The following is a 340-nucleotide window of genomic DNA, read 5'->3' on the forward strand; positions in this document are numbered from 1 at the left end:
TCCCCCACACCAATCACTTCCTTTTCCCCTCCCCCTTTTCCCCCTTCGCCCCCCCCCCCAGTCCTAGTTCCTCGTAACGTATCATTTGGTAAAAATGCGGAAATGTTTTTGCCTTTTTATAAAATACCTTCAGGACGCCACAATGGACGCCCCGTAAGTGCCCTTCGTAACTAGTGAAAAGAGAATTTCTATGAAATACTTCTGTGCTGAAATACAACAAGAATGGATATGCCAATAAGCGCGCATTTTTAACAAGGGTCTGGAAAGTCTTTTATCCAAACGCAATAATCAGAGAAAATGGTGGGTAAAGTGGCCGACAATAACACTGTAATAGCGAGCT

This window comes from Penaeus monodon, chromosome 20, assembly GCF_015228065.2.
Source record: "Penaeus monodon isolate SGIC_2016 chromosome 20, NSTDA_Pmon_1, whole genome shotgun sequence".
Taxonomy (NCBI): domain Eukaryota; kingdom Metazoa; phylum Arthropoda; class Malacostraca; order Decapoda; family Penaeidae; genus Penaeus; species Penaeus monodon.